Below are 7,093 nucleotides of genomic sequence, written 5' to 3'. Positions count from 1 at the left end.
CTATGTACACAAGTGTGCCAGCTTATCCTCAGAGAACCGTAACTGGGGACTAATGAGCCTGATGGGGTTGCTGCCCTGTGCCAGGCACTGAGCTAGTCTTGTTTAACTTTTCAAGCTTATTTTTTTTATTTTTGTATTTTTTATAAAGAACAGAAATTTATTCCCTCATAGTTCAGGAGACTGAGAAGTCAAGCTTTATTTAAGTGCAATGATCCAGGAAGGATATTAGATCTCATTAAAGACAGCCACCTCTGTGGGCAACACATAGTCCTCAAAAGGTGTGATCTGCTCCAACTTCATCATTTTCACCATCTCCTTCTGAACCAAGTGGGTGGCTCATCAAGTAGATGAGACCCAAACCAAGTGGTCGGTGTGAATGCTTCTGATACACTGCTCTAATTTTACCATCCCTATCTCATCAGGGTTTCACATCTAGTATGATGGAATACTGCTAAGCAAGTGCAGGTTTCTGTCCTTCTTCAAATCATAACTGTGCAGGGCATTCTCCCCTTAGTCTCTTTGCTTCTTTTACTTTCCTCCTTATCATCAGAAATAAAAAGATCAATGTCTCCCTTATCTTTTCCCATCCATAGTTACACTTCCTGTGGTGTCTTCTACATTGGCATGCTATAACTTGCTCAAAGCTGTCTTCACTCCTGATGGGTTGACCTGTACCTTTTCATAAGATATGATTATACCAACGTAGGGCATGACACAAGTCAGCAGACAATGGTCTGGGGACTTCTTTAAATACTCCCCCATCTGCTTGTAAAGGCATATATCCCTCAATGTAGCTCTTGCTGGCCAGGTAATCAATGAGCACCAGCGGCCAGGAAGGCTTTTTAGCTCTCCTGAACCTATGTCTCTTACTGGGAACTGAATTGGGAAAGAGTGCAATAGGTCAGCACCCAGAACTAAGGAAAAGGCTCTATGAAATGTTTAACCCTCACACAGGTATTATCCTCATTGTGCAGCCAAAGAAACTAATGGGAGAGAATAAGCAACATGTCTAAAGTCAAATAGCCATAATTCAAATCCAGGGTCTAAATTCAAACTCCCTGACTTTGTAGAAAGGATTTGACAATGAACATTTTCCTCAAATTTGGAACATTCTTTCTAATGACTCCAACACATGTGGGTTTTGTAGTGATAGTATCAGTCCTACCACTCCCAGGAATAAGGGCAGCAGGCCAGCCATGGCTCTCAGCAAGAGTGAGAGTGTGTCACAGGGTATGCAATCAACTCCCCAAGCTCTTTCCACACTCAATTGCTCAGAAAATGCTGAATCAGAAGCTAGGTCAGAAGCTTGTGGCCTGGAGCTCACACTTAACCAAACATTTTTCAGATCTAGCCTAGACACATGGGTCGTCCAAACTCCACAGGTCTGAAAGCCAAGTTTCCATCATCCAATTGCCATGCCAGGAAAAGAGGCCAAACCAGGGAGGCCCAGGTTGTCAACAAGAAAGAAAGGTGGACAGCTGTACATTGTGAGATCCTAAACCAGATGACTCCTCATGACCAGGAGGATGACTAGCTGCTGGTTAACAAGCCTCAGCAGTCAAACCCAGTCACAGGGCACAGGAAGAGCTTTGGTCTGTGAGTGCAGTCGGAGGCAGAGCAACCATGGGGATGAAAGACGGGATCTGCATGGCCTGTGTGACTGGAGCAGGTAGGTTCTCTGAGTTTATCTGCCAGCCTACTCCCAGGCTGTGTCCTGGCTTGGAGATCACAGGAGAAAGACACAGATCTTTGTCCCTTGTGTGGGATTTGGTTGTGCTAGTTCCCATTGCCAGGGGGCATTGGGGTTGTTATTTGGGACAGGTCCAGCAGCAAGTGGTTAGGTCACAATGGTTCCAAACTATAGCAGTTAATGCTTAATGTCCAAATTTTGTCTGAGTTTTTTTGCGGGGTGTCATTTTTTTCACTTTTTAAATTTTTTTATTTTTTAAATAAAATTGTGGTAGAATATTCAAAGCATAAATTATACCATTGCCACACTTTTTTGTTTTTTTATATATAAATGACAGTAGAGTCTATTTTGACATATCATTCACACATGGAGTATAACTTATTCTAATTAGGATCCCATTCTTGTGATTATACATGTTGTGGGGTTTCACTGGTCATATATTCACAAATGAACACAGGTAAGTTATGCCCAATTCATTTTACTGTCTTTCCTATTCCCATCCTCTCTCCCTTCCCTTCATTCCCCTTTGGCTAATTCAATGAACTTCTATTCTCTCCCCCTCTCCCCATTGTGTGTTAGCATTCATATATCAGAACATTCAGCCTTTACTTTTTTGGGGGGACTGATAGTCTCCAGTTCCATTCATTTACCAGCAAATGCCATAAATCCATTCTTCTTTATGGATAAGTAATATTCCATTGTGTTTATATACCACATTTTCTTTACCCCTTCTTCTGTTGAAGGACACCTAGGTTGATTCCATAACTTAGCTATTGTAAGTTGAAGGACTATAAACATTGAAGTGGCAGCAACACTGTAGAATGCTGATTTTAAGTCCTTTGGGTATATATCAAGGAGTGGAATAAATGGGTCAAATAGTGGTTCCATTCCAAGTTTTCTGAGAAATCTCCATACTACTTTCCAGAGTGGTTGTTCCAATTTGCAGTCCCACCAGAAATGTATGAGTAGAACTTTTTCCCCAAATCCTCACCAATATTTATTTTACTTGTATTCTTGATATCTGCCATTCTGACTGAAGTGAGATGAGATCTTAGAGAAGTTTTGATTTGCATTTCTCTAATTGCTAGAGATGTTGAAAATTTTTTTCATATATTTGTTGACCATTTGTATCTCTTCTGTGAAGTGCCTGTTCAATTCTTTTGACTATTTGTTGATTGGGTTATTTGTGCTATTTGGTATCAAGTTTTTTAAGTCTTTATATATCCTGGAGATTAATGCTCTATCTGAGGTACAGGTGGCAAATAATTTCTCCCATTCTGTAGGCTCTCTCTTCACATTCCAGAAGATTTCTTTGTTGTAAAGAAGCTTTTTAGTTTGATACCATCCCATTTATCAATTCTTGATTTTACTTTTTGCATTTTAGGAATCTTATTGAGGAAGTCAGTTCCTAAGCCAAAATGATAAAGAGTTGGGTTTACATTTTTTCCTAGTACGTGCAGGGTCTCTAGTCTAATGCCTAGTTCTTGATCCACTTTGAGTTGAGTTTAGTGCAGGGTAGGAGAGAGGGGTTTAATTTTATTTTGCTACATATGGATTTCCAGTTTTCCTAGTACCATTCGTTGAAGAGCTATTTTCAATGTATGCTTATGGCGCTTTTGTCTAGTATGAGATAACTGTATTTATGTGAGTTTGTCTCTGTGTCTTCTGTTCTGTTCCATTGTTCTTCATGTCTGTTCTTATGCCAACACCATAACATTTTTGTTACTGTAGCTCTGTAGTATAAGGTCTGGTATTGTGATGCTTTCTGTTTTACTTATCTCACTAAGGATTGTTTTTGCTATTCTGGGCCTCTGATTTTTCCAAATGAATTTCATGACTGCTTTTTCTATTTCCATGAAGAATGACATTAGAATTTCACTAGAAATTGCATTAAATCTACATAATACTTTGGTAGTATGGCCATTTTGACAATATTAATTCTGCCTATCCAAGAACATGGGAGATCTTTCCATCTTCTAAGGTCTTCTTCAATTTCTTTCTTTAGTGTTCTATAGTTTTTATTATAGAGATTTTTCATCTCTTCTGTTAGATTGATTCCCAAGTATTTTATTTTTTTGAGGCTACTGTGAATGGGATTGTTTTTCTAATTTCTCTTTCAGTTGCTTCATCTTGGCATATAAGAACACAACTGATTTATGATGTTAATTTTATATCCTGCTACTCTGCCATTGCTAGACCTCAAAGTGTAATAGAGTAGTATTAAAGGTACTCACACTATTGTGCAACCAATCACCAAGACTTTTTCATGCTGTAAATTTGAAACTTTGTACCCATAAGTATTTCTCCATCCCCTCCACTAGCACCTGGAAACCATTTCACATTTTTTTTGACATTTTCAGAAACTCTGTTTCTATATATTTCCATGAATTTGACTACAGGATTTTTTAAAAAAATATATATATTTATTTTTTATTTGTAGTTGGACATAATACCTTTATTTTATTTATTTATATGTGGTGCTGATGATCGAACCCAGGGCCTTGCACATGCTAGGCAAGCGCTCTTCTGCTGAGCCACAATCCCAGCCCTCAGTAGAGGATTTTTAATCTGGAAAAACTCTTTTAATTTTTCCCATCAATATACACAACAGTCCATAGAAGGCCTATTTCACACACACACAGTAGCAAAGACAAATATTACTCATGGGTGGAGTCACAGTCTCCCCTGCCTTAGACGGGCTCACGTTCAACACCCTGATTCACTGTCTGCTGGAAGTTGGAGAGACCTGTGGGCTGGCTGCAGGTGCTGCTGAGGGGGCTGGCAGGAGGCGCTCAGCTCACAGGGCCCTACTCTGCAGCTACACCCACCCTTCCCATGCCTCCCTTTCAGTGGAGCTTCAGGCCATGAGCTTTGGCAATGGGAGCTGGGCTTCCTTGATCAGCCAACACGACAGACATTAGAGCTGGATCCAGGCAATTCAGACCTGCGCATTTCCTGGAGCCCATGTGAACAAGATTTGGTCTTTTCACTGCTTGATCTGCACAGACACTTGTCCAGGACTGGAATGGCCACATGAAATGGGTTTTCAAAACTGAACCTCCCATGAGTGAGAGGGTGATGTGTCAGGAGGCAGTGGGGTGGTGAGAAGGAAAGAGGAAGAGAGGCCTTTCCTGCCACAGGACGCACACGTCCCACAGGATGGGAAGCCCTGAGGACCTGGCTCCTGCCTGTCTCTCCCATGTGCCTGCCCCTCCCCACACAGTGTCCTAGCAAGGCAGGCTTCTTTTCTGTTGTGTACACACTCAAGACCACTGAGAGTCAGGAACTCCACAGCTCCCTCCATGAGGACACCTGCACAGCAGCTCCGTCCCCACACTCAGCTCTCAACACCTATCTTTGTCCTCAGCAACTGCCTGAACTTCAGCTTTACCAGAAAGTGTCCACTGAGACAACCACTGGGTACAATGACTTCTTTGGAAGATACCCCAAGATAAGGGTTAGGGAGTGGGAAGAAGTCAGAAGAGGTGGGTCAGTAAAGGAGCAGGTAACCATGGGGCAACCAGTCATCTAGACACCAAGTCCTGGAACAAGACACCCTGTCGGCAAGGGGGGACACTGAGGGGAATGCACCCCACAACAGTCCCACCAATGGTTATACAAGTGTCACCTTAGAGTACTTCATGGGGCTGCACATTTGCTTTGTGTATTATCGTGTATCAGCACTTTATAAGATTCTTAAAAAAGTCCTGTGAAGTGAAGAAGGCTAGGTGCACACTCACCAACTCCTGTCCATCTTTGTTGAGAGCCACTGTGGGGACCCTTCTGGTCTGCTGGGTGGGGGTACAGGGAAATCCCTTAGGCAAGGAGACCCAGGAAGGCCTTTGCACAAAGAGTCACTATCCTTCGAGGACAGAAAGCCCTGCAGATCTGCTGTGCCACTTCCTGGTGTCACACCCACCTCTCCTGTGCCTTTCTGTGAGTCCTAGAGGCCTAAACTTCAGGGTCCCTCACTGTCCCTGGGACGGAGGTGTCACTAACTCCTGTTTGCCCACTGACAAAGTCATATTAAGCAGTGAAAGGAACCTGCCCAGAGCTAGAGAGGCAGAGTTTCTTTAAGGAAACAGAGCACAATGATGAAAAGGTTAGAGGTTTAAGTCTTACACAATACCCCCTGTGCGGCACAAGGCAGAAGTGGGTGTCCCTTGAAAGGAGAGAGGACTTAAATGCTCTTAATAACAGGTTTTGGTTAGTACAGAAAGAAGTGCAAGGAGCCAGGGACAGGTTGCCAATTTAGGTTCTAGAAAACAGTCTGTTAGTCTGCTCAGGAGTAAGGGTTCACTTCATTTTTAAGTTACTAAAGTAACTCGTCATATTCACAGAAAGGTAGCAAACAGGTGTACAAGTCATTGAGAATACCACGGCTGCAAGACCACCACTCTGAATGCTTTTGTAACATTTGCCCTGAAGCTTTTCACAGGTCAGATCCTTTGGTGTTTTTTTTTTTTTTTTTTTTTTTTTTTTTTTTTTTTTTAACACAGGGCTTCACTCTGCTGCCCAGTCTGGCCCTCTATATCTGGACTCAAGCCATCTTCCGGCCTCAGCCTCCCCGTTAGCTGTGCCCCACTGCACTCTGCTCAGCTGGGGTGACTTTCATCTGTCATCAAAGGTGGCGGTGAAGGAGGTCTTTCTGGAACCCCTCTCTTGTCCTCCCAGGTGCTCACGCTGATTGTAAAATCACCACCTCATGAGAAGAAAGGGCACCAAGGTGGAAAGCTCTGGACAGATGCCAACGGCTGGATCCCCTCCCTTTCCCTTAGCCTTCCCACCAGCTGCTTCATCAGAACCACATAAAAAATACTGGTACCTGGCCCGCCCCCACCTTGTGCAAGGGTGACATGCAGCTCCCTGACCTTCCTTTCAAGCCTGTCACAGGCCAGCATGGTGGTCTGTAACTGCAGCTCTGTCCTTCTCACTGTACTGGAGACATCTCCCAGGTGGGACCTTGCCACTCACTGCCCAACATTCAAGTTCTTGGCTCCTGTGGGTCACAGTGAAGGGCAGATGAGGGATGGTGGCTGAATGATACTGCATGTGTCAGTCACCTAGGGGTTACTGTAACCAAGGGAGATAAATAAACCTTCAGCTTCTCTTGCTTTTATTTGTTTTACTTGCAATTTTAGAGGTCACATGGCTAAGCAATGTACTCTCATTAAAGCTTTGCTGTAGATAGCACTTCTGAAGTGTTGGTCAGGAAGGTAACAGCTGCCTGAGTTGTTTTTCAGGAACTTGGAGGTAGCTCAAGCCAGTTGAAACCACTCACCTCTCAACAGGTGTCCAAAGAGTCACTTGTGAAATTAAAGGGCTGGAAACTCCATCCTCAGAGCCCACAAGGTGCCATCTTCTATTCAGGTGTTCAAGGAAAGCAGCTGAGCTTGACTATGC

General features: G+C 43.2%; 1 pseudogene; it reads right to left on the bottom strand.

Annotated features, from left to right (window-relative positions):
- Nucleotides 1-225: 225 nt before the first annotated feature.
- LOC143412081 (elongation factor 1-beta pseudogene) lies at nt 226-6,591 on the bottom strand (annotated as a pseudogene).
- Nucleotides 6,592-7,093: the final 502 nt, after the last annotated feature.

This window comes from Callospermophilus lateralis, chromosome 13, assembly GCF_048772815.1.
Source record: "Callospermophilus lateralis isolate mCalLat2 chromosome 13, mCalLat2.hap1, whole genome shotgun sequence".
Lineage (NCBI taxonomy): Eukaryota > Metazoa > Chordata > Mammalia > Rodentia > Sciuridae > Callospermophilus > Callospermophilus lateralis.
Note: the sequence above shows the minus strand (reverse complement) of the source record. Positions and strands in the feature narration are given on the sequence as shown.